The sequence below is a fragment of the Polypterus senegalus genome, chromosome 3 (assembly GCF_016835505.1).
Source record: "Polypterus senegalus isolate Bchr_013 chromosome 3, ASM1683550v1, whole genome shotgun sequence".
NCBI classification, from domain to species: domain Eukaryota; kingdom Metazoa; phylum Chordata; class Cladistia; order Polypteriformes; family Polypteridae; genus Polypterus; species Polypterus senegalus.
In genome coordinates this window covers 25,883,940-25,911,702 of record NC_053156.1, presented here as the reverse complement: position 1 = coordinate 25,911,702, position 27,763 = coordinate 25,883,940, and positions in this window count along the sequence as shown.

The following is a 27,763-nucleotide window of genomic DNA, read 5'->3' as shown; positions in this document are numbered from 1 at the left end:
CCTCACTAAGCCACCTAAAAACATGTCAAGCAACTCCTTTTAATAATCAATAGTTCTAAAACCAATAACAGTCGATGTACAGGTAGGTGGTATAACCTGCTTGGCATTGCTGCCTGTCGCACCTCCTCCGGTGCCCATGGGTCAGCTGCAGGGTCTTCAGCTAGGAACCACCATTCACCAACGTTTCGCTCCTTTAATCGCTAGAACGCCTCCTGGTGGCGGAGCAGTGACAGGGACGTCTCCCTGTCACCCCCTGCAGCTGTTATTGGGGTTATTTGTTCTTTCCCCAGCTCCTGTCCTTTCTCCTCAACCAGAGCCAAAAGCTGCCTTTCTCTGCCTCTTCTGCCAGATCTTTAATGGCCTTTCTTAGGTTCCTTCCAGTCACCCCTGCGTCCCTCAGGAGGCGTGTGGTTGACAGCCCCACATACCCTCGGCATCCCACCTCCACTGGGTAGATGGTGGTCTTCCAGCCGGCCTCCCTGCACTCCTCAGCCAGCTCGGAGTACTTGGCCTTCTTGCGCTCGAAGGCGGCCTCTATCTCCCCTTCAGATGGAACGGTCAGCTCAATGAGGTGCACCGATCTTACAAACAAGGCATATAAACTTAAATGCTGGCTGAATTAAATATAAATGTGCGTGCTAATATAAGAGCCCAGCGCTGTTAAGTCATGGCACGCAGCAGCATGGTGGGCTGACAGAGGCCAAGCTACTGCTTACGTCATGGGCACACGTTCAGAAAAAGTTTGTAACTTTCGACAATTAAATCTCAAGTTCCTATAGTGCTCAAACTTACTAACATCATAATATATTGCATTTTAATCTTATTGCCTAAGTAAGGTATTGAAGAGCTATTTAAAAGCCATTTGAGTGCTTATATGTTTTATGTGCTAGCTTGAGACTTTACTCACACATGCAAAAGTCCTACACTTGCGTCATTAAAACAAAATCAGCCTACTTGCTTCCTCGGAGAGCATGATGGCCTTGTCTCACAGCTTGACTCATAGAAACTCAAAACAAAGCAAGAAAGAAGTACAAGAGACCAAAATAAATGGTGTCTTTTTAAAGTTGTTCCAGGCCTAGGCTTTTCGTAGCTAAAAGCACTAAAACTAATAATAAAGCATATTGATCCTTAATCAAAATTCTCAACACCCTCCGTACTGCAGACATTTTGTGTAGACCTCTCCAGATCTATGCCGCCTGTCTGCTGGCAGGTCTGTTGACCTCACGGCTTGGGTTTTGCTCGGCTGTGAGACCCCCTGTAGACAGGCCGGTGCCTTTGCTTATCAGTCCAATTAATTGTACAGACCACAGATGGACTCCTAACAAGGTGCAGAAACATCTCAAAGATGACCAACAGAATGGGACGCACCTGAGCCACATTTCAGTTGTCATAGCAAAGGGTCTGAATAGTGGTGTCCATGCGATATTTCACTTTTTTGGGATTTCAAATCCTGTATTCATTTTGTCATTATGGGGTTTTGAGCATTTCTTATGCAACATAACAAAAAATGTGAATAAAGTGAAGGGGTCTGTATTGTCCCAGAATGCACTGCTTCCAGTAAAGGTATCAATATCCTTGATCAATCCGAATTCTCCCAGTTCAATTGTGAATGTCTTTTGAGAACACCAGTAGAAGGTATGGGATAAGTGTACTTAAGACAGGAACCACCAATCACTTCTTCACATTAAAGGTGACGACTTGGAAGTGGACCTCGAACCCAAAATAAGGGGGTTACCTTTGAGACAGCATTAGAAATTTATTATGCAATTTGTTTTTTTATTAATTCTTGTCTTTTGGAGAGTTTTGAAGTCCAAGAGACATTAGTAGATATGTGTCTTCTTTCTATTAATCCACTGAAATTAAGTATGTTTGATATTTTTTTTCCATCAGTTTCTTATGGTTGTGGATTCTGCTAGTTTGTTAGTCTCATCATCAAGCTGCACTCCACATTGTGAGGGGGTGTGGACCTGGAAACAGTGTCATGTGACATCATCAGTATGAGAGAGTCGTCTTCACCAGAGGCTCAACAATTCCCAACAAGTCGGATGTGTTTTACTTTGCTCTAAACACTTTAGCATTTTAGCACTCTTTTGATTTTGGCTTTGCGTTGGTGGACTATTTTTTGACTTCCTGTTGATGACTCTTTTTTTCTGACTATTTGACTTCTGATCCTCCCTTGCCAGCTCATTTTTGTAAAAGGGTAGCATGAGTTTTAAGAAGGTGGGCCCAGCTTTGCTGCGATCCAGCTGAACTGTTGGCAATTCAGACTGGCATTTGTTAGTAAAATTTTCTTTTGTGTTTTGCGTTTGCTTTCTGGTTCTAACGGAACAAAGGAAGATTTAAAATACACAGGCAAGAAAGGGTCTGTTTTAACAGTAGGTTTAAAAGTAGGGGAATCACAACATACACAAAAACACAAATCGACACACAATCTAAATCTTCTATCAATTTCTTATAAACGTGAAACAAACAATGTTAAAGTTTTGGGGCACCTAGAAACCAAACCCGTAAAATTGAAAAGATTTGAAAGAAAAGAAACGCGTGAAAAAAAGGCAAAAACAAGTCTTCCTAGGTTTAGTGCCTTAGGCTTGACTGCCCAAGATGGTGGTTCATCTGGATTTCAGGCAGTCTGGGAGAAGGGGCAAGGTAAGGTGGCTTGAGACCGGAAGTGATGTCAGAGGTGCAAAAGTGTCAAGCAGAGGGAGGAGAAGAGAGAACATTATAATACAGCGCCACCTCCTGTCTTGGTGGGGAATTTCCTTCACCCAAACCTTTAAGCTGTTTCCCATTTACACATGTGTGACGCTGTTAAATAGTACCTTAAATATCTATCTATCTATCTATCTATCTATCTATCTATCTATCTATCTATCTATCTATCTATCTATCTATCTATCTATCTATCTATCTATTTATAAAGTACCTTACATATCTATCTATCTATCTATCTATCTATCTATCTATCATTTATATAGAACCTTACATATCTATCTATCTATCTATCTATCTATCTATCTATCTATCTATCTATCTATCTATCTATCAAATATTGCCTTTCATCTATCTATCTATATATTATATAGTGCCTTTCACATCTATCTATTATACAGTTAGGTCCATAAATATTTGGACAGAGACAACTTTTTTCTCATTTTGGTTCAGTACATTACCACAATGAATTTTAACTGAAACAACTCAGATGCAGTTGAAGTGCAGACTTTCAGCTTTAATTCAGTGGGTTGAACAAAACGATTACATAAAAATGTGAGGCAACTAAAGTATTTTTTAACACAATCCCTTCATTTCAGGGGCTCAAAAGTAATTGGACAAATTAAATAACTGGAAATAAAATGTTCACTCAATTGAGTTAAGATCAGGTGACTGACTTGGCCATTCAAGAATTTTCCACTTCTTTGCTTTAATAAACTCCTGAGTTGCTTTGGCTGTGTGTTTTGGGTCATTGTCCATCTGTATCATGAAATGCTGCCCAATCAATTTTACGTCATTTAGCTGGATTTGAGCAGACAGTACGTCTCTGAACACCTCAGAATTCATTCGGCTGCTTCTGTCCTGTGTCACATCATCAATAAACACGAGTGTCCCAGTGTCACTGGCAGCCATCACACTGCCTGACTCCACTGTGTTTTACAGATGATGTGGTATGCTTTGGATAATGAGCTGTTCCACGCCTTCTCCATCCTTTTTTCTTGCCATCATTCTGGTAGAGGTTGATCTTGGTTTCATCTGTCCAAAGAATGTTTCTCCAGAACTGTGCTGGCTTTTTTAGATGTTCTTTAGCAAAGTCCAATCTAGCCTTTCTATTCTTGAGGCTTATGAGAGGCTTGCAACTTGCAGTGCACCCTCTGTATTTACTTTCATGGAGTCTTCTCTTCATGGTAGACTTGGATATCGATACGCCGACCCCCTGGAGAGTGTTGTTCACTTGGTTGGCTGTTGTGAAGGGGTTTCTCTTCACCATGGAAATGATTCTGCGATCATCCACCACTGTTGTCTTCTGTGGACGTCCAGGTCTTTTTGCGTTGCTGAGTTCACCAGTGCTTGCTGCCTTTCTCAGGATGTACCAAACTGTAGATTTTGCCACTCATAATATTGTAGCAATTTCTCGGATGATGGCTTCTTTCACCTGCATGGAGAGCTCCTTTGACCGCATGTTGTCTGTTCACAGCAAAATCTTCCACATGCAAGCACCACACCTCAAATCAACTCCAGGCCTTTTATCTGCTTAATTGATTTGACATAACGACGGACTTGAACACACCTGCCAATGAAATAGCCTTTGAGTCAATTGTCCAATTACTTTTGAGCCCCTGAAATGAAGGGATTGTGTTCAAAAAATACTTTAGTTGCCTCACATTTTTATGTAATCTATCTATCTATCTATCTATCTATCTATCTATCTATCTATCTATCTATCTATCTATCTATCTATCTATCTATCTATCTATCTATCTATTATATAGTGCCTTTCTCATCTATCTATCTATCTCTCTATCTATTACATAGTGCCTTTCATATTTATCTATCTATCTATCTATCTATCTATCTATCTATCTATCTATCTATCTATCTATCTATCTATCTATCTATTATATACTGCCTTTCTCATCTATCTATTTATCTATTATATAGTGCCTTTCTTATCTATCTATCTATCTATCTATCTATCTATCTATCTATCTATGATCTTCCTGTCACTATGCCTTCCAAGGCTCAAAACAACACTGGCAGGGTTGCAGTTTGGAGACCATTTCTAGGTAACTCAGAAGTACTAAAGAAGCGAGTCCATTCAAAGTCCTGCCACCCCCAGACAATCTTGCATGTTCCCTATGAGGTGTTCTAGCGACTCCCATATAGTTATTTTTGTTCATTTACAGTAATTATATTTCATGCTTTCATGTTATCTCTGCTGCTTTCTCTTACCATTTGTTTTTTGTTTTCTTTCCACTTTAAATGTGCCTCCATTCCATGTGTTTTGTGGGTGGAGCCTCAGGAGGTGGAGCCAACATGATGTCATGACTGCTAGCTCCTCCTCTTGACTATTTATTTCCAGTCAGAAGTGAAAGCAGCAGTCGAGTGGTGAGGTTGTTTAAAGTCATTTCTAAGTGTTGTTTTCTTGTACGGCCCTCCATATCTGCAGGGAATTGGTTTCAGGATTCTCTGCGGATACCAAAAACCACAGATGCTCATATCCCTTATATAAAATGCTGTAGTATTTGCTCAAAACCTACTCGCATCCTGCCCTATACTTTAAATCATCTCTAGATTACTTATAGCAGCTCTAACAGCCCCAGCACTTCCACAAACTTCAGCTTCTTTCTGCTTTATTGTGAGAATGTTCAATTTTGTTCTTACTGACATTACAGCCCACTTTGACAATCGAAATGCCACTCATCAGAAGATTTAAGATAATTGTTATCCTATTGAGAGATAGCACTTTACTCTCCCTCTTAAGGCCCAGACGTGCTCACACACAATGGTCTGTTTATAGTTCAAGTGTTTGATGACATTGAAGGTCTTAGTCTGCCTTTTGTGGAACATTCTGGAGGCCTCACGTCCATTTCTTTCCTGATCCCAATGATAAACACGACAATAAACTTTCACTTGAAGTTGAGATGTATGGAGCATGTATCCAGTAAAAGGTGATACTCTATTCATATCACATGTTGGCTGTATTATAGTCTGGCTAGGGTTTCCTCCCTGGCTTTATTTTCTGCTCTTCCTTGATGTGCAAAGACATCCCAGACATCTTGAAAAGGGTCTGAGACCTCCTAAACATCCAACAAACCAGGCGAGGAGCTTCACCAACCTGCCCATATATGGCCTCACTCCAGGCAGCCAGCTCCCATCAGCCTCGGCCTAGAAAGGGGCCTTAACTTTAGAAGGGTAAAATACTTTAAAATGTCCTTCAACATATTCAATAATATACCTCTAGGGAAAGAAACAATGTAACCTCTGGCTGATGAGAGAAATCCAACAATTAACCTTGTATTAAATAAATAAATTAATAAATAAATAAATCTACTCTCTATATATAAAATCCTAAGCCTAAAGGTGCAACGATTTTATGTCATGTTTTAAGTCACGCTTATTTTAAAGACTACATACATATGTTTGGTATCATTGTTTTCAGAATTTATCAAACTTTAATATGATGTTATTAGACTTTCAGATTCTTATTCCATTTTTAAATTATGAACTAAAATATCAAAAAAGTCATGGTTTTTGTCAGTTAAAATGAATGGATCATTTGCTCAGTCTCTTATAAATACTCATCGAGCATAGTGGACTTCAGTTCAACAAGAATTCTCCAATCGGTAAGAGAGTAAATATTTCATTTTTATTTCACAATTTTTACTCAGTTAAATAATCATTAATTTTTCTTTTACATATTTATAGAATTTTATGATTTTGATTCCAATAAATAATTATTTTTCTTTTGTACATTTACAGATTTTCAGGCCGCAACTGGGGATTGGGTGCCAAAGGTGCCAAGGGGGCTTGCCCCCCTAGTAAATAAATAAAAAGAAGTAAAAGAGTAAAAAAAAGGAGTACAAAAAGTTTGCCTAAAAAGGAATCCCAGAGCAAACAGGTCTCAACACTAAATCCAAGAATCAAAAACCCAACAACAAATGAAAAATGTCCACAGAACCAGAAGATGAAAAATTCCTCCTCAAGCTGGGGAACATTTTTTCATTTTTTATGTTAATATTGTTGATTATTTTAGCGTTTTATGTTTATGCATTTTATATTATATTGCTTGTAGTTTATGGGTGGTTACCCAAGAGGCGGAGCCACCTACTGTACCTATCACCTTCAAGGCACTGCCCATAAGGCGGGGACAATCCACAGCTGCTTGCCGGTTCGTTGGATGTGCTAAGGTTGTGGTGAGTTTCTGTTTTTGTCCATTCTTTCGATGTGTAATTGAGACTTGTTTGCCGATGATTGCTTTATGATTCCTTGCTGTGTTTTTCTTGCTTTTCTGAGCTTCACCATTTTACAGAATCCTTTTTGAGAATAATTCATTTTTTTATAAAGATTCCCTGTTGCCTTTTCTGTGACAAGTCAGGTCTTTAATGGTATTTACTCCTCTAAAAGCATTTTGAATTTTTTTAAGGATTTAAGACTCTCGAGTTCATGACAAAGATAAGACAATGATCATAATTTGAAAACTCCAATAATTTTTAAAACATCTTGTGGAACCATCTCTATTCATCTGTTATCCAAACCCGCTATATCCTAACACAGGGTCACGGGGGTCTGCTGGAGCCAATCACAGCCAACACAGGGTGCAAGGCAAGAACAAATCCCCGGGCAGGGCGCAGAGCACACACACACACACACCAAGCACACACTAGGGACAATTTAGGATCACCAATGCACCTAACCTGCATGTCTTTGGACTGTGGAAGGAAACCAGACCACCCGAAAGAAACCCATACAGACACGGGGGGAACATACAAACCCCACGCAGGGAGGACCCGGGAAGCAAACCCCGGTCTCCTAACTGTGCTACCACTACACCACCGTGCCGCCCATGGAACTTTAATATAAAGGTAGATGGGGACCCGCCCCCTAGGGTTAAACCCAGAAAACACAACGTATGATGGCACATTTGAGGAAACAGTATAGTAATATGAAAAAATAAACTGACAAATAAAAGTGTAAAATACATAAAAGCATGGAAACAACAATAAAGACAACAAGAAAAAAGCAAATAAACACAAGCCAGGGAAATAACCGTAGTTGTAACACAGCACTTTTTGTTGTATATGTAGTCATGTTGAATGACATTCTTTGTGTTTTAAGTTACTGAATATATTTTTGTTTTCTATTTTTTGTATTATATAATAAATTCATTCACATGGTTGCATTTATTAATTAATAATTTTGGATTTTATGTTAATTCTCCAAGTGGTGGACCCACCACCAAAATAATGATGTGAGGACCACAGGTCAGGTTTTCGAGCAGGCACTGGTACCGCATGTTACCACACCCACCACATGACAAAAGAGCTTAGGATCCCAGTTAGCAACCCCCCAGGCAGACATGCAGTTCAGTCTCACCCTCCAGAAATGACCCTCTATCTGCGGCAGCCGGGTGTTATGTGGGCATCCCCTTGGCCTAGTCCAGCCACTCGGGCCATCAGCAATGAGTCAGATCACCCTCAGTTAATCGTGCTGCATGGCCGTAGTGTCATAACTGACGCTCCCTCACAATGCAGGTAATGTGCCTCATTCGGGACTCCATGAGCAACACCAAGTCAAACCAGCGGCACCCAAGGACTCACTGAAGAGACACAGCACTGAAGCAATCTAAAGACTTGGACCTTCGTCACTTTGCAAAGATATCAGGACCGCCACAACCCCCCTTTCCAGCGACCTTATGACCCCCCATCTACTGACTTCATAGGAAGAGTCACCAGCCTCAGCCTGTGTAAAGGTTTGAGAGGCATCGGCCCAGTGTTGATGTGTTGGCTATTCTGATCCCAATGTTCGGCTTGCATTTCTTGGATTTTAGTTTCTCTGTTTTGGATTTGTAAATTCTTATTTTGATTCTTTGGTGTTGGACTCTGCTCTTGTTTCTTGATTTTAAATGTTGGTGTATCAGGGTGGTTTTCGTTCCTTTTCAGGTGGCTTCTTTGGAGCAACAATTTATATTTGCCTTTTCCTCTTTGAATTGTTCTTAGTAAAGATTGTTATATGATTTGAATAAACTGTTTTTTTTTATATATAGGTGTGAGAAAAAGAAGGTGAAGCCTTTGTAATTATGTGATTTCTTGCAATACTTGGACCTAATTTGTTCAGGCAGGTTGTAAGAAGGGGCCTGAGTTGCCTCAAAGACTTGCATATCGTAATATTTCTAATTAGTAAATAAAAGGCACAACACCTTATTAATCCCATAGGGAAATGCAAATGCATACAGCAGCAGAAACATAAAAAACAAGAATGGTTTGGTAATGGCATACACTTTCATTTTAGATAGATAGATAGATAGATAGATAGATAGATATGAAAGGCACTATTAGAATAGATAGATAGATAGATAGATAGATAGATAGATAGATAGATAGATAGATAGATAGATAGATAGATAGAAGTTCACATACTCCAGCTGTAGCATACTGATTAAGAACAATATTAAATTAAAGAGTGATAACAATGCAGGTATAACAGACAATAAATTTATATAATGTTAACGTTTACCCCACCAGGTGGAACTGAAGAGCCACATAGTGTGGGGTCTCCTCAGTCTGTCAGTGGAGCAGGACGAAGACAGCAGTCTGTCGCTGAAGCTGCTCCTCTGTCTGGAGATGATCCTGTTCAGTGGATGCAGTTGATTCTCCATGACTGACAGGAGCCTGCTCAGTGCCCGTCGCTCTGCCACAGATGTCAAACTGTCCAGTTCCGTGTCTACAATAGAGCCTGTCTTCCTCACCAGTTTGTTCAGGTGTGAGGCGTCCCTCTTCTTTATGCTGCCTCCCCAGCACATCACCGCGTAGAAGAGGGCACTCACCACAACCGTCTGATAGAACATCTGCAGCATCTTATTGTAGATGTTGAAGGACGCCAGTCTTCTAAGGAAGTATAGTTGGCTCTGTCCTATCTTGCTCAGAGCATCAGTATTGGCAGTCCAGTCCAATTTATCATACAGCTGCACTCCCAGATATTTATAGGTCTGCACCCTCTGCACAGTCACCTCTGATGATCACGAGGTCCATGAGGGGCCTGGGTCTCCTAAAATTCACCACCAGTTCCATGGTTTTGCTGGTGTTCAGTTGTAGGTGGTTTGAGTTGCACCATTTAACAAAGTCCTTGATTAGCTTCCTGTACTCCTCCTTCTTCCCACTCCTGAAGCAGCCCACAATAGCAGTGTCATCAGCGAACTTTTGCACGTGGCAGGACTTCAAGTTGAATTGGAAGTCTGATGTATGTTGGCTGAACAAGACCGGAGAAAGTACACTCCCCTGCAGCGCTCCTGTGTTGCTGACCACAATGTCAGACCTGCAGTTCCCGAGACACACATACTGAGGTCTGTCTGTAAGATAGTCCACGATCCATGCCACCAGTTGTGAATCTACTCCCATCTCTGTCAGCTTGTCCCTAAGGAGCAGAGACCACCTTAGACAAGCACCCCAAATTTCTTGTTGTGAAGCAGCAGCATTACCACTGTGCCACTGTGCCATCTTACATTTGTACATGATCTAACTGAAATAAAAGGATGCCAAAAATCCCAAACCACCAAATCGAATGTTTCACACAAAATCCTCATTCATTCATAACTTCCCCACTTACTTCCCCCCATGACGTCCTAATTTCTCTTTTTGTTATCAATTATTCATTGCCATTAAAATGAACATTCATTTTTTAATGCATTGTAAAAAAAAAAAAAGGCTGTTCATTTTGCAGTGTAAATAGCAAAGGTCAATAACTGTAAAATGTCAAGCGCTGCTTCAGTAACACTGAGGCACTGAAATGAAACATACAGACCAATATAATATTGTTTTACATTGTTAACCTGTAAAAAATAGATTCTTTTTCTGTGAAGAATGGTAATCACGGCATCAAAAAACAAGATAATGCCATCAGAATGGACATTTTGTTACATACCTTCCATTTTACTGCACCAAGCTATTTAAAGAAGTTGATCCTTGCTGTGTGTGTTTGGTTTGCTCTAATAGGCTGTCACAGGGTCACCAAGAATAGATATTCTTTAACTTTAAACTGCAACCTTACATTAATTTAACACAATATCATATGGATTTGCTTTATGTCACTGTTTCTTCAATATTACTTTTAATTATTATGCACCCGAGGTAAAGGTAAGATAAGTTTGTGTGGTTGCCATATGATGTAATTTTTCAGAACTTAAACATTTTTTTTCTTGGCCACCAATTTCTAAATTTGCATACAGTTACAATATTTGAATAAGGAAACGCCCCCTTTTCACCATATTGTTCCTTGTGAAATGCATACCTTGGCATAGTGGGGGAAAATGCTTAAACAGAATTAGCAGACTTATTTTTCATTGAATGCTGAAGGTTTTTTGAGGTGATGGAAGTTGAGTTATGGTGGGTCGCTTTCGATAAACTGGCAAACCTGTATGACACCATACACCACAAAAGCAAACTTTACTTCACCAGATAACGTGCCATAACTTCATTGAACACTGAAATCTTTTCAAGGCATAAAATTAAAAGGTATAACATCTGTGCTGTTGAAGGCATTGGACTCATCACTAATCCAAGGGATGCAGAATTGCTGTGTTTTTATATTTTACTGGAACTGATAGTTAATCATCAAACTGATCATTGATATAGATGGTAATAGTGTAATAGATTGCGTTTTTATTCATATAACCTAAATATATGTAAATAAAATATACAATGTAATGGATGTAATAAATAGTTGAAGACTGTATTAGATAATAGTGAATTCTAGTCAATTGTAATTCATGACATACATTGTTATAGACTGAAATAGTTTACTCAATATTGTTTTTATATATTGTCACACATGCTCATGCTCCTTGATTGCTCACTCGAGGCAGGTGGTAACCCAACCTGGCGCTGTCGCTAACTGTGTCGTCTCCTTTTCTCCCCGCAGCTCCGGGAAACCGCCCAGTGAGGCTAATTAGCTCCGCCCCTTCTGGTCCTCCCGTTACAAGAAGCCCGACTGCCTCCACAGAGTTAACACAAACACCCTGATGGGTACAGAGCTCCACGGGAGACCTGCTATTTGGGCAAGAGCCTTAATTTTCTTTCGTTTTTTGCACTATGAGCTTATGCCGATTATTATCAGAAGGCACTTGTTTAAGTCTAAAGAAGAAAAATCCGAGATTAAAAGGGATGACCTGGCTAGTGTCCCAACTATTCTTCATTTGTAATGGCTTTGGTTCAACACGCGCTTGACCACATCACAATAAATTACCTAAAAATACGTAAATAAAGTATATTAAACAAACATATTTGCTATTGATTATTGTTATTATGCAAACTGTATTCCAGTCTGTTTTTTGACAGCATTTTCTGCTGGTTTAATATTGTAACCATATTTATTACAATGCATGTGTTTCATCCATCCATCCATCCTCTTTCGCTTATCCGAGATCGGGTCGTGGGGGCAGCAGCTTAAGCAGAGATGCCCAGACTTCCCTCCCCCCGGCCACTTCTTCTAGCTCATCTGGGGGAATCCCGAGGTGTTCCCAAGCCAGCCGAGAGACATAGTCCATCCAGCGTGTCCTGTGTCTTCCCCGGGGCTTCCTCCCGGCTGGATGTGCCCGGAACACCTTGCCAGGGAGGCGCCCAGGAGGCATTCTGATCAGATGCCCGAGCCACACAAGCGGCTCTACTCTGAGCCCCTCCCGGATGACTGAGCTTCTCACCCTATCTTTAAGGGAAAGCCCAGACACCCTGCGGAGGAAACTCATTTCAGCCGCTTGTATTCGCGATCTCGTTCTTTCGGTCACTACCCATAGCTCATAACCATAGGTGAGGGTAGGAGCGTAGATCGACTGGTAAATTGAGAGCTTTGCCTTACGGCTCCGCTCCTTTTTCACCACGACAGACCGATGCAGAGCCCGCATCACTGTGGACGCCGCACCGATCCGCCTGTCAATCTCATGCTCCATTCTTCCCTCACTCGTGAACAAGACCCCGAGATACTTGAACTCTTCCACTTGGGGCAGGATCTCGCTCCCAACCCTGAGAGGGCACTTCACCCTTTTCGGCTGAGGACCATGGTCTCGGATTTGGAGGTGCTGATTCTCATCCCAGCCGCTTCACACTCAGCTGCGAACCGATCCAGAGAGAGTTGAAGATCACGGCCTAATGAAGCAAACAGGACAACATCATCTGTAAAAAGCAGTGACCCAATCCTGAGTCCACCAAACCGGACCCCTTCAACACCCTGGCTGCGCCTAGAAATTCTGTCAATAAAAGTTATGAACAGAATCGGTGACAAAGGGCAGCCCTGGCGGAGTCCAACTCTCACTGGAAACGGGTTCGACTTACTGCCGGCAATGCGGACCAAGCTCTGACACCGGTTGTACAGAGACCGAACAGCTCTTATTAGGGGGTCCGGTACCCCATACTCCCGGAGCACCCCCACAGGATTCCCCGAGGGACACGGTTGAACGCCTTTTCCAAGTCCACAAAACACACGTAGACTAGTTGGGCAAACTCCCATGCACCCTCCAGGACCCTGCCAAGGGTATAAAGCTGGTCCATTGTTCCGCGACTAGGATAAACACCACACTTTTCCTCCATGTGTTTCATTTTCTGGTTAAACCTTCACTTTTATTGTAATGTGCTGTAAAGAAAGAAGAGTTATTTACTATAAAGTTATTCCGTAGACCTCAAAATATTGACACTCTATGTTTGACGGTAAAATTCTGGCAGATGCTAGGTTTTTTTTTTTTTACCGTAATTTAACATTTTTACAGTGTACCATAAAACCTAAAAATATTGTCACTTCATTTTTTCTATGGTAAAATTCTGGCAACCTCAGTTGTATTTTTTTTTTTTTACTGTATATGTATTTTTTTTTTGCTTATAATTTTCAGGTCTCCCTTTTGCTTTTATGCTTCCTGGTATGGCTGCGGTTCCCCCGACCCCGAACTGCACTCTTCAAAACGCTTCTTCTTCAACGGCATGCACTTTCACGTTTCTTTACTGGGTCGTGTGGTTCCTCGTATAGCTCCGTTGCTTGACAAAGCACCATTTCATTCTGGGGCGGGTTCTTTGCATATGAAGTTGGTTCTTTGTGCTTTGAAAAACCTCCTAATATGTTGAAAAATAAATCTTTAATATACGTTAGGCTAACTAGTAGAACCGTAAGTAAATCTGGATTTAGCCTGTGGTATTGTATGTAGCAAGAATACCGTTAAACGCAGGACGCATTGCTATTTCACAAAAACCTGTTACCATAACGGCTATTTATTGTACCTGTTACCGAGCTAAATTAATAAAGTGTATTTTTGGAACCTTCATGATTATTTTGTAAATTAAAAAAAAAGGTCCACCTATGGCATTGCTCTGAAGAATCACTCTGGCACTTTGGGTTTTAACAGTGTGGATGACGCGGGTTAAATGATGAGTGGATGAAAGCATCACTGCACATTATGTAGAAATTTGGAAAAGAGATCGAGTTCGGTTTCCAGAAGAAAACCAGACGTGTTTTTGAAATGTTAAAGACAACGTTTTTAACAGGCTAGTCCAGTCAGAAGTGCAGCAGTTGAAACAAACCGCTGGCCCTTTTAAAGCGCAGACCCCGCAGCCGCCTTGCCGAGACCCGCAGTCGTGCGCACGATCATAGACGAGGCACATGGTTCACATTCTTCTTTCTGAATAAATAATTTCCTCAGCTCAACCCAGTGCGGTGATATCAAAACCAGGTTGTGGCCAAAGCTGCGAGGGTCCGGGCTCTCTCTCTCTCTTTTTTTGTTTCTACTAATACATTATAAATCAATTCGGAGTTGTTCCTGTCTGTGGCTCCTTTTAATCTTTGCGCTTTTATCCAATTAACGAGTCTGAAGGGCCACTGCCCCTTACAGCCCCCCTGTCGACACGCGCACACTCCGTGCTTCTGCAAAGCCGCAACGACGGCAGTCGGAGACTAAACGGGCTGGGGTCGCACTGTTAAAAAGCATCCGCATAATTAGTGGAAGGTAACTCATTCCGTGTGTTTTTTATTTAAAAGGACTTGAAAAGAAACGTCCGATTCCTTCATCATCGAAGACGAGGAAGTAAAATTAACCGCATTGATCTGGGATACTGTCTGGCGACATCTCTCGCATTAAGCGCCGCTTTCATGATCTCGAAAGCCAGCTTAGGATTCCCGCAAATTCCCCGACGTCGGTCCATCAGCTACTGTGCGTCCTCAAATATATATTTTAACTTTTCACTAATCCACCTCGGGGTCATGTATGGGGTCCGTCGCGGGGCTCGTTCTCACCCAGAACGTCTTCTTAAGTCTTAACCAAAAGTTTGACCATCCATTGAAGATCGTGATTGCCCTGTTGTGTCACGCAGAAATCCACAGATGTGCACGTGGTGGTGGTGGTGGTGGGGGTGTAGGGGTTTAGGTGCGCATGCGCATGCGAGTCACCAGGCGGTAACAGGGTTTCAGCGCACTTTTTCAAATAGAATTGTTCGAGATGGATCGGGATAAATTTGTGGCTGACGAAATTTAAAGTAAATAAATGTAAAATATCAGTCAGTAAAAAACCTATTGTCCACATCGAAACAGAGAATATCGAGAAGGCTAATAGGATATTAGGTTAGACATAGCCCCACTATGTGTGGAGGACAAGTCAGGGGGCTTAGCTACACAACACAGTAGAAACACCTCATTTGGAGTTCTGTGTGTAATTTTGGTATCTAATTCTAAAAGAAGTTGAGACAATATTGAACAATGCTAATAACAAAATGATGTGATTTATAAATTATGTTTACCCTGCACTATATTGATAACACCACAACAACACGTTATTTGATGTTATGTTAGTGACTTTAATTGTTTTTCAGAAAATACACCAACTGAGCAAATTATGAGGAACACCTATCCACCTGTTTGTCCATGCAATTATCTAATCATCCAATCACATGGCAGCAGCAGAAAGCATAAAGTCAGGAGCTTCAGTTATTGCTGAAATCAAACATTATTATATGATGTCAGTGACTGTTGGTGCCAGACGGGCTGGTTTGAGTATTTTTGCAACTGTTTATTTCCTGGGATTTTCACACACAACAGTCTCTAGAGTTGACTCACAATGGTGCGAAAAACGACAAATGACGAGTGGAAAGCCATACCCAACATTACTGTAGACCGCAGTGCTTTGAGCTGTTGTGTGCTGTTAGGATGGCCAAATATTCAAATGTATGCTGCAATGAAGGAGCCCAGGAAGCCAGCCAGCCAGTCAGCAGAATGCAAGCTGTCTCCTTTCAGTGACAAGTGGCTGCTGTGAGGAACAAGCAGCCAGTGAGGGAAACAGAGTGGGGCTGCTTCAAGCACTTTTGGAGTTTGTTTCAAACCTTCACAACAACTAAGCTATGAAACAAATGTTTAGCTAGGACTCCATTGTCTTCAACTGCTTGACCTGAATCCACTCTGATTTCAAGCCTGGCATTTCTACAGTGACCCCATGATTATACATCACCAGGAAATAATTCTCTATTTTGAGCTTTTCACAATAGACAAAAAATGTGCAAGAATAAATAAAATGTTACTTAAAAAAAAAAACGGTGTGAAAACCAAAAACGTCCAGTTGGTGACAATTCTGTGGATGGAAACGCCATGTTGAAAGTGAGAGGGGCAGAGGAGAATAGCCAGACTGAGAGAAAGGCTTTGGTGACTCAGATCACCACAACTGGGATGAACAGAACAACATTTTCAGATCTCACAACATGTCTAACTTTGAGGCAGATGATGGGCTGCAACAGCAGAAGACCACATTGGGTTCCACTCCTGCCATTCAAGAACAGAAAGCAGAGGCTGTATTGGGAACAGACTCAGCAAAAGTGGACAGTTGAAGACTGGAAAAACGTCTCCTGGTCTGATGAATCTCGATTTCTGCTGAGGCACACAGGTGGTAGGGTCAGAAGTTGGTACCATCAGAAAGAACCTATGAACTCCACCTGCCTTGTGTTAGCAGTCCAACCCTGTAGGTGCACTGCTGAGTTCTCTACCATAGCTTCACATTGCAGGTCAGTAAATCCACAGGATGCGGCAGTAGCAGTAATTGATGAAGGTCGGGGTTTTCCTTAGACCATGTCTCTCTCTGCTCCATATAACAGCACAGATTTGACATTTATGTTGAATGAACATTGCTTGGTGGCCCAACTAAACTCTATGGAAATCCAGATGTTCCTCAGTTCGCTAAATTCTCCCATCACCGTACTGATTCAGGATTTCACATCGGCATCTGTTCTGCTGTCTTTGTTCACCATGCTCCCTAAGTAACTGAAGGAGATGATATCTTCTAGGATATCTCCTTCAAGCCAGACTGGCTGTTCACAGTCAATGCTGATTTTCTTTCTTTGTCTATGCAGATGTTAAGTCCCACCTGGGCTAAGACATTAAATAGATTCCTGTTGCATCTGTAGGACGGGAGTGTGATATGTGTCATCCAGGTCGTCAAGAAGTGGCACAAGGGGCTTTAACAGGCCCTGCCTTTTGACAGCCCCTCAGCCTAAGAAGACAAGGAAAAACTCCAAAAAAAAAAAACCTTGTAGGGAAAAAAAAATGGAAGAAATCTCTGGAAAGGCAGTTCAAAGAGAGAGATCCCTTTCCAGGTAGGTTGGGTGTGTAGTGGGTGTCAAAAAAAGGGGTCAATTCAACACAATACACAGAACAGAACACAAGTAATCCTCAATATAATAGAACAACAGAAATATTACAAGTGCAGAGCAGAATTCAATAGTAGATGATATCACATAATACAATTTGGATTTGATCAGCATCCTGGAGACCTCAGCCATCAAGCTGCCTCCCCCTATTGGCCATTCCACAATGAAAACAGTGCTGGGCCAGCCAATTCGATGAAAGGACCCCTTTACCTGAAGATTCCTGCGATCCTTCATCAGAGATGACTTTACCTTTGGCAGGCAAAACAACTTGTCAGGTGGGCAGTGGCACTTAGTGGACATTTGAGTACCGAGAAGAGAAACAGAACAGGTGAGGGTTAGTAACAAATTATAACTGTCATGTTACTTATGTTTTAGTGCTAATGACCAACAACAGAGATGCAGTCTGTACAGTTAATCAGCAGCTCTAGTCAGGGTGTGCTAAACTGAAGTAGTGAGTCTTCAGCCGGGATTTAAAGCTAAGACCGAAGGGGCATCTCTTATAGTAGCAGGAAAACCACTCCACAGTTTAGGGGCCCTGTAACTAAAAGCTCGACCTCCCACTGTTATTTTATTAATTCTTGGAATTATAAGCTGACTGGCATCTTGAGATCTTAATGTGCACTCTGGTTAGTAAGTCATGTTAAGCTGGACCTTGGCCATTTAAGGCTTTATATGTTAAAAAGAGGATTTTAAAATTTCCCCCAAACTTAACCGGGAGCCAGTGTAAGGATTTAAGAACTGGAGTTATGTGTTCGTATTTTCTTGTTCTTGTAATAATTTTTGCAGCAACATTTTGGATTAACTGGAAGCTGTATAAAGAACATTTTGAACCAGCCAACCTTCTCTCACTCCAGTTGTAATCTCAAACCTCTGCGCCAGGAGTCCTCCATGTAGGATTCAGCCTCTCACTCCTTTGTATGACCCCCGAAGAGGGGATTAAAGCCATGGAAGACCAGCAGTTTAGGGGTGAGGCTAAGTGTCCAGAGGAAGAGGCCCAGGGTTATGAGAGGGGAAAGGTGGGTGAGTGTTTGTGTTTATTATCCAGGAGATGGACAAGTGGTCAAACTATTGTACTCAATAAACAGAGATTTTCCAAAGGATTTTGTTATATTTGTCTGCTCCTTTATATGTTGTGCTATCCCTGACTTCATCCCTCCCTGATGTACTTGATTCTTTCACATATCCATTATTCTTCATTTAGAGATTTTAAGAGGACGCTCTCATTTCATATTACACTGCATTCACATGTGTCTTCCGACGTAGGCCTGTCATCCGGATGCGATGAACCTGACGGCTTGAAATCCAGCAATCTGTTTCCAATTTCCTAAACTCAAAACCAAAAGTAAAAGCCGCCACTGCTTTGCCCGCCTCCTGTGAATATGAAAGACAACCACTGGAGAAGATCTGACAGACTTGTGTTGGCCTCTGTTTTCTTTTGAAATGTTGATATTTATAGAGAAATATCAATTTAATGAGCCATCTTTGCACAGCCTTAACAGCTTCCTGGCAGCATTGGGGCAAGGCAGGAACCAGTGCTGGATGGAATGCCAGCCCATTGCAGGGCAAGATTATGGACACATTTTTTTTTTTTTTAACTTAACCAGATTAGTACCACACTTTAAAATGTACTGTTTCGGAGAGAAAAATCTGTTATCTAATATGCAGATCCAGTTTAGAGTCATAGAGTGCTAGGGTCTAACCTGGCAGCACAAGATAGAAGGTGGAAACCCACCCTGGACAGGGTGCCAGTCTGCTACAGGGCACAGTCACACACATACCTATGCTCGTCTGATTCAGACTTGACTAACATACATGTTTTTGGGAGTTTGTAGGAAAACCCACACCGAGTGAGTTTACCTGCGGTTTAATAACCTGGAGAGTAACAAAAGCCTGTTTTGAAAAATACCATGTGCGGCTGGGAGTGGGAATGGCAGTCCTCCTAAACAGGAAAAGTATGTTTATGATGCCATCCAGGTCATTGCTTTTATTGTCTGTGGACAAACATGAAGCAAAGATAAAGCTATAATGCTCTATTGCATGTGTCCCATATGTGGGGAAATTGCAAGCAGTCATCTCTAGTGGAGCTCTCTCATCTTCGGTGGGTTACTACACAGCTTGACTGAGCCTGCGAGGAGGTCCTCTGACGTACATGTGTGACACATGTAATCCCTTATTCTGGTTAGGGAAACCAGGTTGGCACAGGTAGATTTCACAGTAAATAACTCATTAATGTAGCCATGTAGAACCTTAACCTGTATCACATGTGCACATGGGAGGCATCTTACAGGTTGAAATTCTTGGAGTTCCACACCAGACCAGGGGTTGGCGCTGTCCTCTAACTCTTTCTCCTGCAGACCTACAGAAGAAGCAGCATCCTCCAGAAGCCCTTCTGGTCCCCACTTCCTCTTCTGTGGCACCAGTTCCCATCTCCTCAAGTCCACACCTATCTCTGACATCATTTCCTGTCTGTCACATATTTATAGCAGTCATTTTTGCAACCAACCTCAGTTCTGTTTGAAGCTCATGCTTGTAAAAGCCTCAACTTCTAACCAATCCTCTTTCAAGTTTACGGGGTGGATCCCCAAACCTTTTTCTTTGACCTTGTGCTTCTTCGCTTACACATCCAGCAGCAACTGGTAGAAGCATCCTCAAGATTAATTTTCTGAGGCAAATGCTCGGAAAATCACGTTTCTCCTTTTCTTGGTTGAAAAAAATCTGTCTCAGTATTTCAGAAATTGCTAAATTTAGGTTGATGAGCTCCACATACAGCAAAACAATCTCAGGAGCAGCTTTGGGGGTCGCAATTAAAAAAGTAACATGTGCTATGTCGTCAAATTACTTAACACTAGAATTCCTGAAACCTACAAAAAAAACCCTAATCCCATCCCACCTTAAATCCAGTTCGCACTTCTCTATCAGCATCTTTTGTGTTGTAAATGTGTCGATCAGCACAAGCAGCAAGCAGCCTGCTATCCCATCCTCGCCACCAACACAGCTGAAGTGAAACACAAAATTCTCAGAGCTCAAATGTGTTTATCTGGGTGTGACTAGCCTGGGGTTGTTTTGGCTAAATAATATATTGTTATTTGGAACACATGCATTTCTTGTGTGTTCCGTGTCTACAACGATCTGTGAAAATGTAGGATGACAGGAAATGCAAGAAATACTGAACAAAAACATAAAATTGAAACTTTTTTCATGTTATATTACTAATGACAAATTTTTGACATAGAGTTTATAATGTGTGAAGACTAAAGTCCGAATATCAAATAAAAACTTGCACAAAAGGTACACATATAACAAAACAAGTGCACTTTTATACAAGACTATAACTGAGAAAAAGAAATTGGGTTAAGGTACAAAGCAGCTACAACCTCTCAGGTGGCACAGCGATCAGAACTACTGACTCATAATCAAGAGGTCGCGGGACTGAATTCAAGCATGCTCCTAAATTACCAATTTGAGTAGGAATTGTTCTTTTTCTTAATATTGTACAATAAAAACATACATTTGATTTGAGTCTGTAACAGTTGGTGTAAATTTATGGACATCGTGATCAGCAAGAAGTTCAAAGTCCAAAGTCGAGTAGTCATAAGCACAGATGGGAGGTCAAAATCACAAAGGTGAGAATCTAAAATACAGAGAAAAGGCTAAAAATCACAAAAACACAAGAAGAGCGCATCTAGGGTTGTAGGCTTATGAGGCTCACGATGCTGGAGTGATGCCACCATTCAGGCTCTCTCTTTTAATTTCCCTGACTCCTCCCCATCATGTGACCACTGTGCAATTAGAGCAACAGAAACAGAGAGGCCAGAAGCAAATAGCAGATAGAAGCTCTGGTGATCTGACTTCTGGATGTGTACAACTCTAACACCATCACTGTATTTGCTGATGACACAATGGTGGTGGGTCTCACCGAGCAACAACGACAAGTCAGCTAACAGAATGGAGACACAACTATTGACAAACTGGCATGAGTGCAACAATCTGTCTCTTAACACTGATAAGATAAAAGAGATGATTGTCGGTTTTATGAAGAGCTACACCGTCAACATTTCATTGCACATTGAGGGCCCTACGGTGGAAATTGTCAAGAGCATAAAAGTCCTTGGAGTGCAGCTGGCAGTTGATCTTACCTAGTGAATTAACACCACGTTCATAGCTGAAAAGGTGCAGCAACTCCTTTAATCTCCCCTTAAAACTCGTAGATCGATCAGCCTAGTTGCTCTTCTCTGGACTTCCTCTAGTGCTGCTGTTATTTTTGTAATATGGAGACAAAAACTGCACACAGAACTCCAGGCGAGGCCTCACTACCGTGTTATAGAACTAAAGAATAACCTCCCTTGACTTGTGCTCCACACACTAAGATGTACCGCATCTCTCAATATCCTGTTAGCTTTCTTGATAAGTTCTTTACACTGTGTGGACACCTTCTTTTAAGAACCTATGGGCCAATTCTGCTAAAAGCAGTAATATATTAGTACAGTAATACTCGGCTTGATGTTATTTTGGAAGAAATACGTGGATAGGACTGGCGAGCTTTGTTGGTCTGAATGGCCTGTTCTCGTCTAGAGTGTTCTAATGTTCTAATATTTTCCAAGCTTAAAAACATCCCAAGGAAGCTGAGTTTTTTGAAAACTCAAAATCCTTTTGAAAACTCAAAATTAAAATCCTTCAGAAAAAATGTATTGACATTGCCTCTAGGAGGAGGAGGAGGTTAGGAGCAGGCACTGATACAAAGCATTTCTGCACCCACCACTTGACAAACCAACTCAAGATGCCAGATTAGGACCTGACAATATTCATACTCATGTCCTGAAGGATGTTACTGATTAGATGGTAAATCCACTACGCGTTCACTTTATTAGGTCCATCTTCTTGTTAATTCTAACAGTCTGCTTCTTAAAAACGACCAATCATGTGCCCGCAACTCCAACTGTATAACCTGGTGACACAATCAGAATGTTTAGTTGTTGCTCGATCAAACATTGCAAGCGTGATCTAAACCACTTTAAGGTAATGTGATTGATGGTCCCTCACCTGGTCATTCTAGCTGCCATTCTAGAATTTTTAATCCCAATAGTCTTAAGAGTATACAAGTAGTGGGGTGGAAAAAGCACCTAATGGATGGCAGTTGTAAAAGGAGACAAAACAGAACGAAAAAGGTTTGTGGATCCACCCCATATATTGTAACAAGCAAATTAAGAGTAATCATATGAGAGTGAGTCTGAATAGGAGAGTGAATTGGTTGGGTCTTATATGAGATGGGCAGGAAGAGGCGCAGTTCTTGGCGGAAGTGAGGTCAATAGGAGGGCGTGGTGTGGCAGAGGGAGTGGGTGGTGCTGTAGCTGGGCTTTCATTCTGGTGGTCTCTGGAAGAGGGAGAAAAGGCATTAATGGACTTCATCAACCCCTGACTCTGCATCTTACCTTCAGTTGAGCCCATACACTGCATCCCATGCGTACGTGTGTGACACAGTGTTTTGAAAAAAAGAGGGCAGAAGAGAAGGGCCAAACTTGATCGAGCTCTGCAGAAAGTCATTATAATGGCACAAAGTATGGTAGAAGAGCTAAAAATGGGATGGAAGATCATGTTGCAAAAATTGTAACTTGGAGGTAAAGACGTATGGGATGTTGTGTATAATGAAGCTACTACAGCCATTACTGGTGTCTTAAAGGGGAGAAAGTAAACGAGCAAATACAATGAGTGGATGAAGAAGGACAGGGATGACAGAGTTAACCCTGCATGTCTTTACAACTGACCACAGATGGGGATAAAAAAAAAGAAAAAGGAGGAGAAAGGAATTAAAAATGTCGATCTCAGTGAATGGATCACATGCTTGATTTTAAGTCAAAAACCTTCAGTTTGGCCATCAAGGGGTTGTTGTTTCCTCTGCTGTTTATAATTTTGATGGGCGTGACATCAATGTACAGTATAATCGAGGTTTAAAGAGTGTCCAGTTTGGGAACTTAAGGGAAACACCACTGATGTTCTTCATAGACGATGTTGTCCTCGTGGACCTGTCAGCCATGACTATCTCTGTGCACTTGAATGGATCACAGCTTCTCTCTAAAATGAGTGATTTGTTCACTACAGGTAAGAGCTGAGCAATTGCCTCAGGTAGTGAAGTCTGAAGATCTTCAGGTCCTGAGTGAGGGCAAAAGTGATCATAAGGCAGAGCAAAGAATCTGCATCAGTTTTACACACATTGTGCCAGATTGTGATAGTGAAGAGGGGTTAAAGTCCATGGATGTCACTTTCAGTTTACCAGTCAGTCTATAGCCATGGTCAAAAGTTTTGAGAATGACATAAATATTTGCAGCTTCAGTTTTTATGATGGCAATTTACATATACTGCAGAATGTTATGAAGAGTGATCAGATGAATTGCAATTAATTGCAAAGTCCCTCTTTGCCATGAAAATGAACTTAATCCCAAAAAACCCATTTCCACTGCATGTCAGTCCTGCCACAAAAGGACCTGCTGACGTCACTTCAGCGATACACTCTTATTAAAACAAGTGAGAGTGTCGAGGAGGACAATACTTATTGAGGTAGAATTGAGAGGGTCAATTGTTGTGAAGAAGGCTTCAGGGTGCCCAAGAAAGTCTGTCAAGCGCCAGGACCGTCTCCTAAAGTTGATTCAGCTGTGAGCACCACCAGGGCAGAGCTTGCTCAGGAATGGCAGCAGGCGGGTGTGAGTGAATCTGCACGCACAGTGAGGGAGCCGAAGACTTTTGCAGGATGGCCTGGTGTCAAGAAGGGCAGCAAAGAAGCCAAGAAAAACATCAGGGACAGACTGATATTCTGCAAAAGGTACAGGGACTGTACTGCTGAGACCTGCTGGGGTCAAGTCATTTTCTCTGATGAATCCCTTTCCGATTGTTTGGGGCAGAAAAAAGAAAAGTTGAGCGCTACCAATCAGTCCTGTGTCATGCCAACACTAAAGCATCCTGAGACCATTCATGTCAGCCAAGGCAGTGGGCTCACTCATAATTTTGCCTAAGAACACAGCCATGAATTAAGAATGGGACCAAAACATCCTCTGAGAGCAACTTCTCCCAACCATCCCAGAACAGTTTGGTGACCAACAATGACTTTTCCAGCATGATGGAGCACTAGGCCATAAGGCAAAAGTGATAACAAAGTGGCTCAGAAAACAAAACATCAAAATTTTGGGTCCATGGTCAGGAAACTCCCCAGACCTTAATCCCATTGAGAACTTTTGGTTAATCCTCAAGAGGCGGATGGACAAACAAAAAACCCACCAATTCTGATAAACTCCAAGAACTAATTATGCAAGCATGGGCTGGCATCAGTCAGGATTTGGCCCAGAAGTTGATTGACAGCATACCAGGGAGAATACAAAGAAGGGCCAACTCTGAAACTATTGACTCTTTGTATAAACTTAATGTAATTGTCAATAAAAGCCTTTGAAACTTATGAAATGCTTATAATTCTACTTCAGTATACCATAGAAACATCTGACAAAAAGATTTAAAAACACTGAAGCAGCAGACTTTGTGAAAATCAATATAAAACCTTTGGCAATGACTGTATGTCCACATCCTTGCCTGTGGTCAGCAGCTCTAGAAGGTGAATAAAAGAGGGAGTTTTTGAGTACAAGTTGCTGAAAACAGGTTCCTGTGACAGGGTGAGGGGCTCAGCAATATGAGAAACTGTCCAAATAAAACCTCTGCTTTTGTAGATCAACAGAGGTGGCCAGTGCATGTGGTTCAACTGTCCACTGCAAGAAACAAGAACCTTGGGAACATCTGGGGTGAAGAAGAATCAACTAAGGATACAGGAGTCCTGGTCATGCCAGCTTCGTTGATATGACAATGTCACTTGGACTAACAAAATGAAGATGATGATAATGATGATGTGTAGGTCACAGGAAGTCAGAGTTCATCTAGGTGTCGTCAGGTACAATACATCAGAGGACACACCCTCACAGTCGCTTCTACAAGGTTACGCTGAACTTGAAAACCTCCAGTGTGAATCGAAGGGCATTAGAGAACATGATAGCAACCAGTAAGATGGATATTAGGGAAGTTAAAAGGAAGTTACAGGAGAATATAGCAGATAACGTGAGCTGTTCACATATGAGGAAGTAGATAACCCAGCAGTAAAAGGGACTACAGTACTGTGGATGTACTGAGTGATGTGGAAATTGTAGAGGATGAAGAGCTGCTCAGATTAAATAGGCTGAAATCAAGCAAATCACCAGGACCAGATGGCTAATCATCAAACTAAAAGAAGAGGGAGTTCAGGGTATTGTGTGTAGATGGGCGTAGAATTGGCTCAGACACAGGAAGCAGAGGGTGATGGTGTGAGGAACTTCATCAGAACTTGTTGACTGGCTGAAATTATTTGGATGGGAATGTAAGTAACAAGCTGGTTAAGCCTGCAGATGATACAATGATAGGTGGATTAGCAGTTAATCGAGATTCCATTGAGTCATGACAGAGGGACCTTGACAGCATACAGGCTTGGATAGAGATGTGGCAGATTAAATTTAATGTCAGTATTTCATGTAGGAAGTTAACAGGTGACATTAGAATACAAAATGGAAGGCCTAAAACTTGAAAGTACACCTTATGAAGTTGAGGAGTCATACTGGATTTGACACTATCAACTGCCAGACAGTGTTCAGAAGCCATTAAGAAGGCTAACAAAATGTCAGCTTATATAGCACTTTGATGTGAGGAGTACAAGTCACAGGAGGTTCTGCTCAAGCTTTATAACACACTGGGGAGGCTTCAGCTGGAGTCCTGGGTGTAGTTTTGGTCTCCAGGCTACAAAACGGACACAGCAGAACTAGAAAGGTCTAGAGAAGAGCGACTAGGCTGATTCAGGACTGCAGAGGATGAGTTATGAAGAAAGATTAAAAGAGCTGAGCCTTTACAGTAAAAGGAGATTTAAAGGTGACATGATTGAAGTGTTTAAAATTACGAAATTAATTAGTCCAGTGGCTCGAGATGTGACTTGAAAATGAGTTCAACAAGAACATGGGGACACTGTTGGAAACTTGTGAAGGAAAGACACAACAACGACAGGAAACTGCAGACTAGACACACTTTTCTTTATTTTGAAGAACTGAAGATGAGGAGGGTTTAATGGCTTAGGGCCTCATGCTGAAGACATGTAGGGCATTGAAATGGAGTCCTTGTTGGTCACAGTCCAAAGATGTAGCAACCGAGCCACACTTCTCACCAACCAACTCCATGTGTCTCTGTTTTCTTTTTGTCTTCTCTCATTCAAAGAATCTTCTTTGGCATGGCATGTAAAAATGTGAAATGATTCTTTGGAAGGTTTTTCCCTTTTCTCTCACTTTTCTCAGTTTTTACATATTATTTTATTCTAGCACCATTCATGTACTTATAGCAATTCTGATGCATTTAAAAATACACTTCAGTACAAACAACATCCTAGAATTTTTGTAAATGATAAATCTTTCCTTAAAAAAGAATAACGGTAATTAGTGGCTTTTGATGTCATGGTGAACACACTTGTTTACTTCCACATAGAATTATCAGTGCCCACATGATGTCACTTAGTAGCCATTAGAGGCCATTTGGGTTTCATTTCTGTTGAATTTTTAAGGCAGCTGATTATTTTAACAGTCATTAGGAATTCTAGTTTACATTCTGCTTTACATTTCTATCTATCTATCTATCTATCTATCTATCTATCTATCTATCTATCTATCTATCTATCTATCTATCATGTATCTATCTATCTATCTATCTATCTATCTATCTATCTATCTGTCTATCTATCTATCTATCTATCTATCTATCTATCTATCTATCTATCTATCTATCTATCTATCTATCTATCTATCTATCTATCTATCTTTTAAATAGTGCCATTCATATCTATCTATCTATTATTCCTATACAGTGCCTTTCATTATCTATCCATCTATATTCAGTACCTTATATAGCATCTTTTATTATATACCTGTTGTCAGACTCGTCTGAGTACGGATCATTTACAGGTTTGTGATGCATACGTAAAGAGAAGGAATTCTTGTGCCACTGTTGGCAGCTTTTCTTCTATCTGTCTCCTTAGATTGGAGGAGGAGAGAAGCCTGGAGGACCCATGAGGTCAAGTCCTTTACAAGTACCAGTGTATACGGTAACCCAAAGTTCCTCTGGAGGCTTTGAGCCTCTGGAGACCATTTTCAATAGTTTCATTAAACCATTTGTTTATTTAGCACAAGGGTGCTTTCTTTTCTCATCATCCCACAGACACCATAATTAAACACGGAATCCTGTGGGACCACATCCCTCATTTCTTTGTTGTTTTCTTCCTTATATCCGTCTTAAATAATGCCATTCTTGAGGATACTGAAGTCATGTTTGCACGCCATCTATGGCACAGAACGACTTCT